General features: G+C 40.8%; 1 long non-coding RNA gene across 1 annotated transcript; it reads right to left on the reverse strand.

The window, feature by feature from the left end:
- Nucleotides 1-10,421: 10,421 nt before the first annotated feature.
- On the reverse strand, nt 10,422-17,349 carry LOC141369428 (uncharacterized). The gene is made up of 4 exons (XR_012373093.1): nt 12,080-17,349; nt 11,744-11,964; nt 11,243-11,387; nt 10,422-11,075 (listed from the first exon to the last, which is right to left on the reverse strand). It is a non-coding gene; the product is annotated as an uncharacterized lncRNA (long non-coding RNA).
- Between the last annotated feature and the right edge of the window lie 1,220 nt (nt 17,350-18,569).

The raw sequence follows: 18,569 nt of genomic DNA on the forward strand, positions 1-18,569 counted from the left end.
CTAAGGTCTAGTAATATAAGGATTGAGATTTCACCACAATCGGATGTTAATAGGAGGTCATTTGTAACTCTAAGCAGCGCTGTCTCTGTGCTATGGTGGGGCCTGAATCCTGATTGGAACTTTTCATATGCATTATTATTCGCTATGAATGTGCGTAGCTGGCTTGCCACTACTTTTTCTAATATTTTAGAAAGAAAAGGTAGGTTTGAGATAGGTCTAAAATTATTAAGATCTCCCTGGTCAAGGTGTGTTTTTTTAATGAGCGGTCTAATAACTGCTAGTTTGAAAGCTGTTGGAACGTATCCTAATTCTAGAGATGAGTTAAAGATATTTAGTACCGTGTCTGACACTCCATGAAATACCTCTTTTAGTAATTTTGTGGGAATGGGGTCTAGTATACAGGACGATGATTTGGATGACATTACTAATTTAGAGAGCTCTTCTATTGTACAGGGGTGCAAACTCCTCAGGGGTGAAAAAGGTGACAAAGATACAATTGCTAATTTTATATGTATATATATATATATATATATATATATATATATATATATATATATATATATATATATATATATATAATTTGTATTTTAATTTTAATAGTTTTATTAATTATTTATTCATTGTAAATCTTATTAATTTAAGCATTTACTAATACATTTTTTTAAATCAAATTTGAAACTGTTAACCACAAACTAACATCAATTACTGTAATGACATAAACAAGAATTAATAAATGCTTACAATATATTGTTCATCGTTTGATCATAATGCATTTACTTATGTGAACAAATACAAAGCGTTTAGTGTTACAGAAACTTATTTAAAAAAGAAACTTAGTATTTCCTATTATTCAGTAGGCCTATACATAAAAAAAACAATTCAGGGTTTGTTCTGTTCACAGTAGGGCTGTCGCGGTAACCGAATGACCGCGCTACTGAAAAGCCCAACCGCATGGAAAAAAGCAACCGCAACAACCGCGCCTTTCACGTTAAATTCATGAAACTATATGCAGCCTTGTTTTTCACGACATACAGTACATGTATAAAAAAGGCCAAATAGATTGTCAAGAGTTAAGAGAGTAGGCCAATTTGTTTATCGTAAATTTCAATTAAAAATGTAATACTTCATATTTCGTTAAATCATACAGTGAATGTGTGAAAAAGTAAAACTGAGATGACAGAATATCTGTGGTGTCGTCTGCCTCTAGATGCAGTTTTAAAGATTAAAATTACTGATAAATATAACTGATAAACACAAATGACGCCAAAATATAACTGGTTGCTTACCAGCATTAAAACCTCATAAGCGTCCGCTCCGTGGATGCAGCCAATATAACGCTGCGGTTGCTTTTGTGAACTGAATGCACACTTGACTTTCACCTAGACATTTAGATATGCAAGTTTTTCATCAACAGTATCTGCGTGAAAGATTTTAAACATTGATGATTATCTGCCGACTCGACTGTTTCATCCCAGCATCCTCTATACACGGAGAGTCTGCTTTATTAACGGCTTTTCCTTCGGTCCGCGTGAGCTAAACGTTTCCGCTTTTTACTTTTTTACTCGCATATATTTCTACATATTTTCGACAAAGGAAGACACAAGATATAATGTAAGTTATTATAGATAGCATTTAAGCTTTTTCTGAAATGATGACAAATCTGTGTGACTAAAAATGACCTCTCCAGCTTAATTTAGCCAAAATAATGATACATTACATTCGTTTTCATACTTTATATATACACGTTAATTTATCTACTAATGTATTATTAAAAATACCCTAAATTATTATGCACTGCCTTCTGTATTGCATTCGTTTTGTACATTTACAGGTGCACAAATACTGGCTAATTTTAACTTCTTTAAGACACTGCTGTTCTGTATTGACCGATGCTCTGTTAATTTGCGCTTAACAAACCTAAATGATGTTCTTTAATTTACTTTTGTTTTCTCAAAAATATATTTAGCTGTAGTATAGCTTGTGTTAATCTTTTTTCATAAGGGGAAATACATGTAGCCTACCCTTCTACATTAGTTGACCTCATTGTTCTGGATTTTAAAAAATAATTTTCTTTTAGTAAATGAAGGTGGTAACCGCGACAGTTCACAGTCATAGCTATATTATGAATATGAACCCTGAACGAGCAACTCGAATTCAATTCCTATACAATTCGATATACAAATATTACAGGTATTAAAGGTAGAAAAGGGATTTAGTTAAGAGCAGTGATAGATTTCTTTCAATGCCGTTTTATTAATACAAGTGACAGGAGCAAAATTAGGTAACTTCCCCTTTAAGACCAAAGTCCGGATCTAATACTCTTACACATGCGTTTTCTCTTTCAGCTGTTTACTTTCTTTTACCTAAATAGTCGTGTTTATAAGGACACTTGCAAAGACGGGAATTTTGACGCATGTGTGTAACTTATTTGAGGCTAATACAGCGGCAAAATACTCACAAGCTCAATGAGAGGCGGATGCGCGACTTGCACGCTCCTTTCAAACTGAAACAGCTAACGCGCGCATATAGCGCTGTTGTTTTTGTTTCAACGGCTTAAAATCACTTGTTTTAAAACTGCGGTGCTTAAATACCTGTACAAATGTTAAGTTTTGGTGACCACGCGAACAGCAATGTGATGTGGGCGCGTAACCTTGATTAGAAAATACTACGAGTTAAGTGTGTGCGCTCATTCTGCACAGACTGTTTAAACTTCGGGAGCAAATAAGGTGACTATAAATTGTAAAACATAACCCGCCAAACTGGCTAGTGATTTGACATCATTACCACAATATCTGGAAATTATTTTCATATTTTCATTCATTGCGACCCTGTCGTAGACCCCCCTCACCCCTCATTTTCAAAAACTCATCGGATCTAGACGAATCACAAGGATGACCTATTTTGGATTAAAAACGGCGAATTTCGCCGAAAGGTGACAAGTTTGCACCCCTGATTGTAGTAGGTTTAAATGACTCAAGATGTTCGTATGGTAATCTAGTGGTAAATGTACTATTGGGTATAGTGGTGGCCGCTTGCGTAGTTACAATGTTTTCCCTAATAAACATAATTTTGTTAGTAAAGAAGTTCATGAAGTCATTACTATTGTGTTGGAGTTTACTATTTGTTTCTGTTTGTTCTTTGTTTCTAGTCAGTTTCGCAACTGTGCTGAATAGGAAAGGAGGGTTGTTATGATTTTCTTTAATAAGCGTACTTGAATGAGATAGGTAGATCTGGCGGTTTTTATAGCCTGTCTGTAGTGTTGAACACTCTCTTTCCATGCTGAACGCCATACCTCTAACTTTGTGCTTCGGTAGTTTCTTTCCATTTTTCTGGCTACTTTTTTAAGGGCTGCAGTATGATGATCATACCATGGAGCTGGCGTTTTTTCTTTGATTCTCTTTTTTCGAATGGGAGCAACGGCATCCAATGTGCTAGGGCAAACGTTGTTCAGGTTTTCTATTATAATATCCAGATCTTCACCATTATCTGCTACATGTTTCATTTGAGACAGGTCTGGAAGAGTGCTAATAAAGCTATCTTTAGTGGTGGAAATAATTGTTCTGGCTAATCTGTAGCATGTTGTAGACAGAGCGGTCCTATCTAGAAGTATCGTGTAAGACACAAGGCAATGGTCTGAAATGGCATCGCTCTGGGGTGATATTTTGATGTCATTATTATTGAGTCCGAGAGACAGAATTAAGTCTAATGTGTGCTTACGAGTATGCGTTGGCCCTGACACGTTTTGTTTAATACCGAGAGAATTAAGAACATCCATAAACGCACGTCCTAATGCATCTTTTGGGTTATCCACATGAATATTAAAATCACCAACGATAAGTGCTTTATCTACAGTGACTGTGAGCTCAGATAGGAAGTCTGCTATTTCTTTAAGAAAATCTGTGTGGTGGCCCGGAGGCCTATATACGGTAGCTAAGATGAACGAAAGCTGTTTGTTGTTACGATCAGTTATTTCCATATTTAACAGTATTATTTCGAACAAATTAAATTTTAATTCAGATTTATGGTTTACTTTGAATATTTTGTTGTATATTGTAGCTACACCACCCCCTCTCCCTTTTAGGCGAGGATAGTAATAGTCTTGTGGGGTGGATTCGTTTAAACGGATGTAATCGTCTGCTTTAAGCCAGGTCTCTGTTAGACAGAGTGCATCTAAGTTTTGGTCAGTAATTATTTCATTGATAATTGGTTCTTTATTGGTAAGCGATCTAATGTTAAGAAGGCCGAATTTTAACATTTGAGTTTCATCTGTTAATGTATTGTGTTTTAATTTTATGTTAATAAGATTTGTGCGAGACGAGGTAAATGGTGCTCTGTATTTATTTGTTCGAGGAACAGACACAGTAGAGATGTGTTGGTACTCTTGTAAAAAAGGCTCTATGTGCTGGGATATATGTGATCTTGACATGTCAAGGCAGCTAACAGACTGATGGGTAAGCCGATCTGTCTGTTTCCTGACCTGGGCCCTGGATAGTCAGACAATATCAAAAGTAAGACTATTGGTCAGATTTCTAGAAAGTATAGCACTTCCTTCCGGAGACGGATGGAGGCCATCTCTCTTTAGCAGGTCAAATCTTCCCCAGAAATGCTTCCAATTGTCTATAAACCCTACGTTACGCTGAGGGCACCACTTTGACATCCAGCCATGAAGAGACACTAATCTACTGTAAGTTTCATCCCCCCGGTAGGCGGAGAGGGGACCAGAGCAAATTACATTGTCTGACATTGTTTTTGCAATTTCACACACCTCTTTAATAGTATCTTTGGTGATCTCCGACTGGCGGAGTCTGGTGTCATTCGTGCCGGCGTGAATAACAATCTTAGAAAACTTACGTTTAGCATTAGCCAGCACTTTAAGTTTGGATCTAATGTCAGACTCTCTGGCTCCCGGTATACAATCGACTATGGTGGCTGGTGCCTCAATGCCAACGTTCCTGAGTATAGAATCTCCAATAACCAGGGCACCTTTAATAGATGTCTCAGCCGGTGTATTGCTGAGTGGAGAAAATCTGTTTGATATTAAAACAGGATGCCGAATGTGACTAGGCCGCCTGACAGTCACCCAGTTAGTCAGCCGCCTTGACTCTGAGGTTGGAACCGAGCCATGTGTATTACGCTTAACACTAGGCGCACCCGAAACAGTGTTTGTAACATTTACATTAGCGGTCTTACTGTCCTCAACTAGCGTTCGGATGTGCACTTCTAGTTCTGCAACCTTCTCCATCAGCCTTACTACTTCAATACACTTAGCACACGGAAGAAGCTAAACTGTACATGTGGCAAGTAGTGCAGGTTACAATGATGAGCGGAGTCTTACCGTTTTCATGCTGGGTGATGGCGTCTCCGTTCGCCCAAACGCTGTCCCTGAAGCTGCATCGAGACGGGTGTTCCCTCGCAACACGCCTCGGCCGCCTACGAGGGTCTGTGGTCAGGGTGATGTTAGGCAGTTATACGAGCAAGTTTGGTGGTACAAAATAATACGTAGCGCTTTTCTAAGCGGATTTAAAAGAGGAACTATATTTATGGCGTAATAGCACTTTTGGGAGTACTTCGACTCGCCTGAAAAGTCCGCTCCCCTTCTCCCTTTCATAATGGGAGAGGGAGGGTGTTACTGCGCCGAGTCGAAGTACTCCCATAAGTGCTATTCAATACACTTAGCACACGGAAGACATATAAGGTAATAACATATTTTAATATTGAAAATGAGTAGACTATTCCTTTAAGGTTGGTAAATTACTCTTAAAGATTGTTTTTTTTCTTTCTTTGGAAATAATTTCGATGTAGTTATATGTCTTTGGGTTACATTTGTGTATGAAATGTGCTAAACTTCCCTTGTTTTGCCTACCTGTGTACCATAAGTCTTGAAGAACAAGGTCTTTTAAATTTAGTCAAAGTAAAAGAGAATTTAGACTTTTTACGAAAGAGCACTATGCACATACTGTACTGTGTGTGTGTGTGTGTGTGTGTGTGTGTGTGTGTGTGTGTGTGTGTGTGTGTGTGTGTGTGTGTGTGTGTGCGTGCGTGCGTGCGTGCGTGCGTGCGTGCGTGCGTGTGTGTGTGTAAGCTGTTCCTGCATGGTTCTGATTAAAACTTAAAGCTACTGAACTTTAAATGAAAATGTCTGTTTTCTTTCTAATTAACAGACATTATTTTCTTCCTCTTAATGATCGATGTACAGTCAGCACTTGGAATTTTTGAAGGAAAACAAGGCCAGGTTTTTTTCGCCTACAATCAGACAGCTTTAGAACAGAACCGATTTTACACTGGTGGGAAACTCATTGCATGGTCAATAATTCATGGAGGTCCAGGGATTAAGGTCCTTCATTCTGCTTTATATATGCTGATGTGTGGACAGGAAGGGCAATTGGACAAGTTTGATTTTCAAGACTTGTCAGATAATGAAGTGCACTTTAAGATGCAACAGGTATATAATGCACAAATATTTAGCCTGATTAATAACAATTAAATTTTAATCTGAAACAATGTTTTCCTAACCTGCCATGCTTAGATCCTTCAGTGCACAAGTGTGAGTGACCTCATTTCACTGAAGGCCAATCTTGGTGACTGGATTGCAGATTGTGGGGTACCCTGGATCTACAATGCTGGCCTTTCTGACATGCTTAGAGTTTACAGCCTTGTCATTAAACACTTCATTTATCTAAGGTAATCTTGTATAAACTTCTTATGAAGACACTGTTAATTTTATAGTGTTGGGAGTAGGTCAGCAATCACTGATAGAACACGGAATAGTGAAATATAATTTAGTTTTGTTGACAAGATGTTACCTTTTTTAATTTAAAGAGTAACTAAACCCCTTGTCAAAGCCTGACTCCACCCACTGGCAATATTTGAAAAATGCTAGAAAAGTGGGCAGATCCCAATGGAGATAGTGGGGACAAACTGAGCTTGTACCAATGGTGTGGTGAGATCGTAACAAGGGCGTGGTGAGCTTGAACCTGCTTATGTAGGATCAAACTGCTTACATCACACCGTACCGCAACATCCAACAGGAAAATTCAACTGCAGTAGCCACCGTTCAACCTGAAGAGGGCAGCACTCAGACGTTTTTACACCATACATTGTAGCATTGAAACCCTTTATACCCATATGTCAAAAAAGTTACTCAAATCAATGAGCAGCACTAATAAAGCCCCATTCTTACAGATCATTAACTATAAAAAGTTGGTTTAGGGTTAATGTCGGGGTTTTGTGTTGCATTTAGTTTTGTTCATTGTTAATCATCTTGTTTAGTTCATTTGTTATCTCATTTCATCATTATTAGTCTCACCTGTTTGATTATTAGTTAAGTTCTTACACCTGTGTTTAAATAGTTTGCTCACCCTTTATATTCTGCCCTCATGTGTCTTTCCCTGGTCGGTCGTTGAATGTATGTTGCATGTGAATCTGTTCTTCGTCATCATTGTATGTTTGAATAAAGCTCCTGAGTGTAAATATAAAGATTCTAATTTCCTTGTCGTCATTATCATTGTAGTTAGTAATAGTAGTAGTAGAGAATGTGACAGAACGACCAACCTTAAAGTTTAACGTTGCGTTTAGTGTTTCCCCTCCTGTTTCCAGAGTTTTTTATTATCCGTATTAACAGTTTCGTTTTTAGTTTATTCTCGTTATGGATCTCCCCCCTTCAGTTAAAATCCAAATTCTGGACCAGGAAGATCGCTTTCTAGACCTGGCGTGCCTTACCAACTTCACTGATCACGCGCTCTGTGTTTTCCTGAAAACCAGCCTGAACGAGCGATCATGGGCACGTCTTCCAACGGGCGGTCCAGAGAACAACTTCGCCACTTATGTGGAGTGGGTGCTGTTCCACAACAACTCCCCATTCACCGTCGGCCCCGCCGATGGGGAGTTTGCAGCCAGCCCCACTTCACCCCCAGAGATCGACACGCCAACACCCTCCACGGACCTCGAGCCCACCCCGGGCGGAGAACCCGACAACGCGACCAGTGAACCAAAGCGAACCCCTGAGCCCAGCGTCGTTGAGATCCCGGATCCCGCTCCCGACCAGGTGCGAGAGCCGAGTTGTCTGGGATTCGCCGCGGGAGCTGCTGAGGATGTCGAGGAAGCCATCCACCTCCACGCTACTGAGGGTGAGCATATTACGTCTCTTGGGGAAATTTTTTCGGACTGTGCTGTGGACATTTCCCTTTCTTCGTCAGCTCCACTGGTTCCGTCAAGCTCCTCCTCGCCACAGTTGGACCCGCCCAACCTCCTACTCCCGCCTCCTCTGCCTACCTCAGCCAGTCTGAAGCATCTGCAGCCATCACAGCGACACGCCCCTGTTCATCCTCAGCGCGTCTACGCCGCTGGTTCAACTGATCGGTGGCGTGCCTCTCTGCCAGCTGCTTTCAGGGAGCTCTCCAGTTCTCCGCCTCCGCTCCCTGAGACCAAGAGGTCGCCTCGTCCCGTCGGACCAGTGGTATCGCTTCAGGTCTCTTCTCCCTCCCCTTCGTCGGCCCCCATCTCCACAGCAACATCACCAGGCATCGTCACCACTCCGGCTCCGCCCTGGTCGGTCGTCGTCCCGTCCTCGCCTCCGGGTTTTCCTCCTCCCCAAGTGTCCCTCACTCCACCCTTCCAGCTCGTTGGGCTCCTCCCTCCTACGGGCGTTCACCTTGGGACTCCTCTGCTCTGGCTCCGCCTCGTAGCTCCGGTCCACCTCCTACATCTCGGTCGGGAGACCCACCAGCTCTGCCCCGCCCCTCCGGTTCCTTGGCTCCCCCCGGGTTCTCTGCTCGCACGGCTCCACCCTGGATCCTCCAAGTGCTGTCATCGCCGTTGTCCGTCCCCAGGGTGGGTAGCAAGAACAATACTCCACCCTGGCGCTTCATCCCGTTCGGTCTCTGGGGCCTGGTCCAGACCCCTCCCTCATTTTGGACATTTCTGTTGTTTTGGACTCCCTCCCTCCCTCCACTTCGGTGTTGTTTTAGTTACAGCGCGGGGCGCGTCTTGGGAGGGGGGCGTACTGTCAGGGTTTTGTGTTGCATTTAGTTCTGTTCATTGTTAATCATCTTGTTTAGTTCATTTGTTATCTCATTTCATCATTATTAGTCTCACCTGTTTGAATATTAGTTAAGTTCTTACACCTGTGTTTAATTAGTTTGCTCACCCTTTATATTCTGCCCTCATGTGTCTTTCCCTGGTTGGTCGTTGAATGTATGTTGCCTGTGAATCTGTTCCTCGTCATCATTGTATGTTTGAATAAAGCTCCTGAGTGTAAATATGAAGAATCTAATCTCCTTGTCATCATCATTGTAGTTAGTAATAGTAGTAAAAGAGAACGTGACAGTTTAGTTACTCTTTAATAATACTTAAAGTATTTGTTTTCTTTTATTGCCAATGGTTTTTATCATCTTAGGCCTGCCAGCATGATTTCACAGTTCAAAGCAGGGGTCAATTCGTGTGGGTTACTTTGGCAGATAGTGGAAAACAACTGGAAGGTCTGCAAGCCTCTTTTTACAAATGCACAGAAGCCATTGTCAAGAAGTGAGTTTAGAGACCTTTTTGTTGTGAACTGGAGTCAGGAAGGTAGTAACAGAAGAGAGGCTGAAGAAGAGACCATCTTTTCCTGGGAATGTTTACTCAACAGCATCCAAGGAAGTGCTGACATTTTCTTTAAGCATTATTTTAATATGTATTATAATTGTAAGCATTTTCTCTTGTTTCATGTGCTTAACAACAGAAAAAGCATCTCCTTTGACTTTTGAGGATCTTTTGACATTCCTGTCTGGTGCTGATTGTCTGCCTCCCCTGGGTTTCCACAAGAAAGCCAAGGTCGACTTTTATACACAAGACAATGGAAGTCGAAGAATTGTTCAATGGTTCTTTTCTTACCAAGAGGTGTACAAGATGAAACTGAATTAGAAAAACTTTAAATGAAGCAGTAAAAGGCTCGGTGGGGGTTGGAAAATTTTAAAATTAGTACAATCAGTGTTGTTATAAAGTGTTATCCTTGTTTATAAAATTTTGGTAACAAGATGATGTGCAAGTTTAACATCTAATTGAAATGTTTAATGATGTGCGAGTTGTTGTTGTTAGTAGTTGTTTTATTCTAATTTTAAATGTTTAAAGGACAGTTGTTGTTAAGGAAAGCAAAAATGCATGTTTTAAAAGCTCCTTTTGGCTTAAAGTACAAAGCTTATTTAAATTGTAAAAAATTTCATCAAAGATGAATGTTGAAAAACTACAAAGGATGCACTTTATAAACAAATTTATTTTCCGAAACGATTGCTTCGTGGAATAAAAACAAGTTTGAAGAAAAAACATAAACTTGAAAATAACAAGTGTGTGTTTGTATTCTTGCTATGTGTATTGAGATGACAAATAGTCCAAAACAGTTAAGTAGTGTTGTATCCCATTATTTCCATCATCTGATAAGGGATCCAATAATGTTTGAAGGTAATTAGTATCTGCAGTGCTTACACTAAAAGTATTTTCTGGTACAATGGTGGCCTGTGTAATATTCTCATTAACAAAGCCAGTACTGTAGTCATCAATATCAGAGGTATTAAGGACAATATTTGGCTCAATTATCATGCCAGAATTCTACAGTGCTAGTGGACTCATGCCACCCTCTGTTCTCATATTGTGAAAATTCCATTGTCTGAAAAATTCATCACATGACCGTTGAATTATTTTATGGAATATGTAGTTGAGGGACCATCTCATTATCTGGGTGTAGAATGTCCACATATTCCATGTACTGAAAAAGCTGCCTATAAAAGTCTGACACAACCCTGTTCACATCAGCCCAGAGACGTTCGATCCTTTGGTTATGGACACTCCTTCCCACAATAAAGCTTCCTTGGTCTATGCCTCTTCTTTCTATCATGTACTGTGCAACACGTACATTTTCTCGGCCCCTGTCTCCCCTTACTCTAAATGGCAAACCAAATTGGGAGACTCCAATCTGAAAAAAAGACAGTACTGTTTCAGCACGATTGTTCGAGGCACATCTTAAATAAATAACTGTTCTGCTGAATCCATCGATGCAGCCATGAAATCTCCATGCAATCAGTTTATGATTAGAGTCTATATGCCTAGAGGGGTGAAAAATAGAAGTTTATTAGACAGTGTAAAGGTAAATTATCAAATTAACAGCATCAATTGACTCATTGTTTTTTAAATTTAATTAAAAGATCCGTTTGTTTATGCTTCATAAGGATCTGTTACAACATTGTTTCTGTAGAGACTAAACTTAAGATACCATAAGTGATTCTATCCTCTCACACTGTACACTCTTCTTCTGATGACACGTCTTCGTCGAATCAGAGTTCCGGCTGGATCAATAACACGCATCCTCTCTCTGATCCTAAGTCTTTGAACTCTGAATCCTCTTCCTCTAATACTACCTTAAGAAGAAACAATGAAAATGAATGAATTAAAAACATTTCTGCAATGTAATTTATGTACTTAATTTAATTTATGTATGTAATTTATATGTATTTTATAAATGGTAAAACCTTTTGTTATGTTGCTATTAGGCTGACTGAATGTTTGAAAACAGAAATAAACCCTTATACTCTATAAATTATGATTCATTTCAAATTAATGCAGAACATTTGCATTAATCTGAAAGGAATTATAATTTATAAAGTATATGGGTTAATTTCTGTTTTCAATCTTTCAGTTAGCCTAATAACAACATAAAGAATAAAAAGAAAGGATGCAGCCATTTATTTAGTCTGTGCAGTAATATGTAACTTACCTTGAACCAGTCTCACACCAGCATTTGGAGTGGGTGCAGTGATAGTTCTGATTATTTCATCCAGCTGACTGTTTGGGATGGTATCATAATTTTCAACTAATCCAAACACATCTCTTCTCCGAGAAAGAGTCGACAAACTAATACCAAGAATGTTTGCAATGGAAATCCATGACATCCCAGTTGCCCTCAACTGGGAAAGCTGTTTAACAGTTATTTGATACCTAGAATCAGTAATTCACAAGGAGAAACGTGATTGGTTTCAAAAAAATTAAACAAGAGTTTAGTTGAGGTTTTCCTTTATATAAAGCAAACATATCACAGTTAAAATAACAATACCTTGGCCGTCCCCTTGTTTGTACCAAAGACAGAGAAACTGGGGCACACACCGGAGGGTTAATTATGTTATTAACCAGCAAGCATAAATCTCTTAAAGACTCATGAAGTTCAGTTATTGTCGTAAAGAGATCACCATGGTTCTAAAGAATATAAAAGATAAAATAAGTCCAATGGTTTAAATGGTTACTGTTTAAGCATGTTATTATATAGTCAGACATAATACATTTGTAGATGCATATTCTGTACAAATCTGAGATTACCTGTAAACTGTCCGATATAGTCAACAAAACTTGCATGTGTTCGACAAGATGAAGACCACTGTATTGTAGGTCATTAAAATTTCTGTTTTGAACAGCCCTTTCCGTTGCAACTACACATGCTTGTAAATCCACGAAGTATTGACGAACAACACTGCAGTTTCCATAAAGGAAATATAAACATAACACATTTAAAAAGTATAACTTCATACTGTATAGCAGGGGTTTTCAACCTGTGGGGCAGGCCCCCCCTGGGGGGCGCTAGCAGTAGCACCTGTTAAGGGGGGCGCGAGCATACGCTCGAGTAAAAGAGCACATGTGATCTGGCATCGGTTGCTCATGCGTCATAACTCCGTCAGTCTGAGCTGAACGCAGTGCTTCAAACAGCAACACAAATTGTAAATTTCATCAAGACTCGTCCCATAAAATCAAGACTGTTTGCCCTGTTATGCAAAGAAATGGGCTCAGAACACGAATCCTTACTTTTGCACACAGAGGTGCGGTGGCTTTCCAGGGGAAAAGTACTGCAGCGTATATTTTCCTTGCGTGACGAACTGCGAATTTTTTTGTTTGATTGTGAATCTTCCTTTGCAAATTACTTTACTGACCCTAAGTGGCTCACAAATCTTGCACACCTATCTGACATTTTTGATCGACTTAATACTCTTAATTCATCTATGCCGGGCCCAAATTCAAACCTGCTAACAATGGCTGATAAAATTCTGGGGTTTGTGAGGAAATTGGAGCGATGGAGAGGTCAAGTTGATAGGGGAAATGTAGACATGTTTCCAACCTTGGATGAATTTCTCACGGATAATGAGCTTACCTGGGATGTTTCAAAAAAATAAATAATTCAACATCTGCAAGTGCTGTCTGCACACTTCAATAATTATTTTCCTGAGCAGGATAGGTGGAACCAGTATAACTGGGTTCGTAATCCCTTCGTCGAAAGCACCGATGGGAGTCTGTCATCAAGCCAGCAGGATGCCCTTCTGGACCTTTCAAGTGACCGCACTTTGAAAGCACTGTTTGATTCAAGCACGCTGTCAGAATTCTGGTTGTCAGTGGATACAGAGTATGCAGAACTTTCAGATCTGGCAATTGATGTACTTTTGCCTTTTGCCTCAACTTGGCTTTGCGAAGCCACATTTTCAGCCTGCACTTACAAAACAAGCACCGCTCGCGACTATTAAGTGTGGAAGATGATGTACGATTAGCTGTGTCAGGCATAGAACCACGGATTGACACCCTGTGCTCTCAGAAACAAGCTCAGCCGTCACACTGAATACGGTAAGCTTATTATATTTATTTAATCATACAGTATGTTACAAAAAAATGAGGTTAGAGATACTATGCAGTATAACGTATAGCCTACTACTGTATGTGTATGTGCGTGTTGGGGGGCGCGGGTGAAATTAAACAAGCACAGAGGGGCGCATGTCCTAAAAGGTTGAAAACCCCTGCTGTATAGTATGGCAATAACGTTGTAATCATGAAAAAACAACTTCCATGCACTTTACACTAGAATTGTGGGTAAAATGTAAGTTGTTGTGGGTGGGGTCCATTAGAGTCGCGCAGCGCCTCCCAGTGGGTCGCACAGGTTTGTGGTTCGAGCAGTGCTGTCCAAATTGATCTGTACTGCTCGGATGAAACAGTCGCGCGGCTCTGTCCATTGGGCCGCGCATATAATTGGTCCGTGCAGTGCGGATGAATCGAGTGGCGCAGTTTCGTCCTTCTTTTGATGAGATCGGTTTCCCATATTTTTCCCTTCAGAAAAGGATCTACGAAGATCAGTTCTTTAGCTTCTCGTGAGCAGATGTCTGCCGGCTTCGAAGCAATAAAAGCTGATTTGGTATTGTGCACCTGCGGCTTATATACGCACCTGGCGGGGCGGCGCTGGCATTATGCAAATACCTGCATGCCAAGTTCATTGGCGTTTTCATAGTTTCTCGAAGTAGATAGGTCACCCGCGAAGTGGTTCCCAATTCGTCAGTCACGACGTGACGTCGTAGTGACCGACTGAAAGGGAACTCAACATTTAAAACTTTTCGTACACAGTTCTACATTTGTGAATTGTTTTTATTTTGTTTGCGAAACGTATTTTATGAATATGTATTTCTATTTTGTGTATGTACATCGTTTTTTTGCGAATATATATATATATATTTTTTTTTGTGTATGTGAATTAGATTTCATGCATGTGAAATTGTCTGCATGTGTGAATCATGTTTTTTGCGTGAATTATTCAGGAGATTAATCTATCTCCATAGTTTACCAACACATATTTTTAAACCAAGAATTTATTAATATACATTTATAATGGCGCAATCGATCAAATCGAATCAAAAGACAAATGTTCAAGTAATAGACTTTTATTAACAGTTTCTTTAAAAACTGTACAGCTATTTTGTTTCTCAGTGCAAATTAGTATTGTTCTGATCTCAATTAAAATAAAACAAACATAATGTAACAATACTAAAATAATAAACAAATTGTCTTAGGAAAAAAAACGCTGAAGAATGTAACACTTACTGCTTTAACACTGTTTAGTACACTTTAAACTCTAAATTGATTTCTAAACATGAATCCTGGCACAACACATTTAACAGTTTAATTAATCTGCAGTACAACATTCTTACAAATGAATTTACACACAATGGTAGACCTTAATATAGAATCAGTACAATAAAACAATTAAAACTTACAATAAGTAAATATAATATGATAAGACTTTAATAATGTTAACTTACTGTTCAATAAAATAAAGGAATAGTAATAGCAAGTATACCCCAATAAAATATACTTCAGGCAAACTTTGAGCCCTTAACATGGCCATTTTTTGTGTAGGTATGTGAAACTGTTTTGCCTTGTTTCCAGTAAAGATACCCAAATTTGCAAAATATGCAGAAGAGAAGTTAGTGTATAGACAATTCTAACATATTGGTTTAGATATGCCAATCAAGATGCACGATAATTTGCATGCGATAGTCATTGAGCATCTCATCAGTGAAGCCGCTTCCTTGATTAGTAGTAAATTGTCATCACCTGCTTTCAGATTGAGCTGCATTTACTACACAAAGCCATAGTTTACTGACAAGCTGAGCATAGATTATTGCAGGGCCTATTATAAATGGGCAATTTACTACTAATCAAGGAACCGACTTCACTGACGAGATGCGCAATGACTATTCCACTATGCAAATGATCACGCATCCCTACCAATCGGGTAAGAAAAAATAAATGCAACTTTCTCAAAATCTCAATTTTGCTTCTCACAATGTACATTAATAAAAGTGTCATTTAAGTGTCAAATATTTTCACTGGAAAAAAGAAAAAAAAGAGATTCATTTTGCAACTTAGTGCCATAAACTCTCTTACTGTGTGGTTTATCTCATGTTGTTGTAAGATATGCATCTTCTGTTCCGATGGAGTACTGGCAAACTAAAATGTGCTGAATTTAATACTGTAAAACTTCAAATAATAGCAGAGTCACCAATAGGGTGAACGTGATTTTACCAAGTAGGATGTGATCCTGGATCAGCATTTTCATTAACCAATCAGATTGCAGGATTAGAATTAGTGTATATGTTAGATTTAGGTTTAGGATTGGGTTGGGGCTTTTTAAGAAATACTCCTCAAACTATTATTTCACACTAATTTGAGGGTTTCAAAATGGTTATGTCACGGTCTTGTCAGACATCTGTGCTAGATGTAGGTCTGAGTGCATCTGACAGGACCGTGGCAGTATTATGTTCTGTGTGGGGGCATGTGGAATCACATTGTGTGTGTGGCATCCACATGTTTCCGGTGTCTTGTGGCTGTCGTGTTCTTGCCAGACCTTAGTATAGGTTCAGGTCTATGTTAGAGGGCAAGACCATGGCAGCATTGTGTGTACGTGGGAACACGTGTGCTTCACATCATGTATGTGTGACACGTGTTCCCAGTGTTTTGTGGCTGTCATGGTCTTGCCTGACTTTGGTTATAGTCCAGATCGGATGTTGGCAAGATTATGGCAGCATTGTGTTTATGTGGGAATACGTGTGTTTTCACATCATGTATGTGTAACACGTGTTCCCAGTGTCTTGTCACTTTTACCCTACTCCCTTATGTACGCGTGTCTTACGTGATTAATTATGTTCACCTGTTCCCCATTGATGTGCTGTCTATATAATGCCCTCGTGTTCTCTGTGTGGTGTTGTATTTCCTGTGTTATGCTTCCCGTTAGCTGTTCCAGTATTGATTTGTGTTTCATCACAGTGTTTTTGTTCCTTTCTGTTTTTACCCCCTCGTGGGTGTTTTTGTTATTTTGTAAATAAATCATAGTTATATTTTTTATACATCCTTTGCATTTGGGTTCTTCTTTTGTTTCCACAATCCGGTGTTTAACCGAACGTGACAGAACGCACGCACCAAACTGAACCCAGCGAGGATGTTTGCTGGTAGCCGCCTGGCCATCCGGGGAAGAGGTTCCCGTCCCGCATACGAGTCGGGTTACGAGTTTTATGACCCACTCGTATGCGGACCCGAGACCAACGCCAGGCGGACACATACTGGATCTGCTGGATTCCGCCAGAACCAGTCCAGCGTGAGGGGTATTATGACCGGGGCCGTCAGGATGGGGAGGTCGACTCCCGTCTCCCCGACGCTAGAGACTACCCCAGGGACCAGTGGACTCTCAGAGCTCCCGGTGTCCGGACGAAGGAGGAGGAGGACAAGGAAAGCCTTGCAGCCGGCGCAGCCAGAGACACGTCACCACCCGGCGCAGCCGGAGACTCGTCATCCATTGGTGCAGCCGGAGACTCGTCACCCGTTGGCGCAGCCGGAGACGCGTCGTCAGCCGGTGCAGCCGGAGACACGTCATCAGCCGGTGCAGCCGGAGACACGTCGTCAGCCGGTGCAGCCGGAGACACGTCGTCAGCCGACGCAACCTGGGACCCGTCACCCGCCGGCGCAGCCGGAGACCCGTCACCCGCCGGCGCAGCCGGAGTCACGTCACCCCAGCCGGAGTCACGTCACCCGCCGGCGGAGTCACGTCAGCCGGAGACACGTCACCCGCCGGCGCAGCCGGAGACACGTCACCCGCCGGCGCAGCCGGAGACACGTCACCCGCCGGCGCAGCCGGGGACACGTCACCAGCCGGCATTTCAGCCGCGGGACTTCAAGACTCATGGTCACCATGGACATTTTGTTCCCCCTTTGATTGCCCCACCACCCCTTCATGATATATTGTTTTTGTTAAATCACCCTAATCCGTTTGTCACATATGTTTGTTTACCTTTGTTGTTGGTGGTAATGTTGTCGTGGTTGTCTTCTGTTGTACAGTCTTTCGTTCCTCGTGTTTAATGTTTTTGTTTGTTTTTGTTTGTGACGTCTTGTATCCGTCTTTAAAGAGGGGGGTACTGTCACGGTCTTGTCAGACATCTGTGCTAGATGTAGGTCTGAGTGCATCTGACAGGACCGTGGCAGTATTATGTTCTGTGTGGGGGCATGTGGAATCACATTGTGTGTGTGGCTTCCACATGTTCCCGGTGTCTTGTGGCTGTCGTGTTCTTGCCAGACCTTAGTATAGGTTCAGGTCTATGTTAGAGGGCAAGACCATGGCAGCATTGTGTGTACGTGGGAACACGTGTGCTTCACATCATGTATGTGTGACACGTGTTCCCAGTGTTTTGTGGCTGTCATGGTCTTGCCTGACTTTGGTTATAGTCCAGGTCGGATGTTGGCAAGATTATGGCAGCATTGTGTTTATGTGGGAGTACGTGTGTTTTCACATCATGTATGTGTAACACGTGTTCCCAGTGTCTTGTCACTTTTACCCTACTCCCTTATGTACGCGTGTCTTACGTGATTAATTATGTTCACCTGTTCCCCATTGATGTGCTGTCTATATAATGCCCTCGTGTTCTCTGTGTGGTGTGCGTGCGTTGTTGTATTTCCTGTGTTATGCTTCCCGTTAGCTGTTCCAGTATTGATTTGTGTTTCATCACAGTGTTTTTGTTCCTTTCTGTTTTTACCCCCTCGTGGGTGTTTTTGTTATTTTGTAAATAAATCATAGTTATATTTTTTATACATCCTTTGCATTTGGGTTCTTCTTTTGTTTCCACAATCCGGTGTTTAACCGAACGTGACAGGTTAGGGTTTGAGTTAAGGGTAGGTTAACACAGTCTCACCCCATGTCGTCAACACCTGACGACACCTGACCACTCGCCAACACGTGACGCGGAGGGTATACC

This window comes from Misgurnus anguillicaudatus, chromosome 14, assembly GCF_027580225.2.
Source record: "Misgurnus anguillicaudatus chromosome 14, ASM2758022v2, whole genome shotgun sequence".
NCBI classification, from domain to species: domain Eukaryota; kingdom Metazoa; phylum Chordata; class Actinopteri; order Cypriniformes; family Cobitidae; genus Misgurnus; species Misgurnus anguillicaudatus.